Genomic DNA, 347 nt, shown 5'->3' on the forward strand with positions numbered 1-347 from the left:
TTGCACAAGCACAATACCTTTGCAACATTTTTATTAACTCTCCTCAAAGCACATTTATCAGTAATTATTCAAAAACATGTAAGCATGAATACATTTTCTAACCAGACAACATAGAAAGTTGATGAATTTAAAAAAAAAATCTGTTTTTTACCACAGTAGTTTCTTTAACATGAGTCACTGAAGTTCTTCAGTGTGTGACACTAAAAGCAAAATGCCACAAGAGGTCACTGTAACTGAAGCTTCAACAAATGAACCTATTATTGAAACAACTGGTTCAATGCTTCATAAAAGCTTTGCTCATCACTAGCTCGGGGCCCGCAATCAGCTCTCGTTGTAACAGCTTGATA

The sequence above is a fragment of the Nematolebias whitei genome, chromosome 8 (genome assembly GCF_014905685.2).
Source record: "Nematolebias whitei isolate Nwh7 chromosome 8, NemWhi1, whole genome shotgun sequence".
NCBI lineage: Eukaryota > Metazoa > Chordata > Actinopteri > Cyprinodontiformes > Rivulidae > Nematolebias > Nematolebias whitei.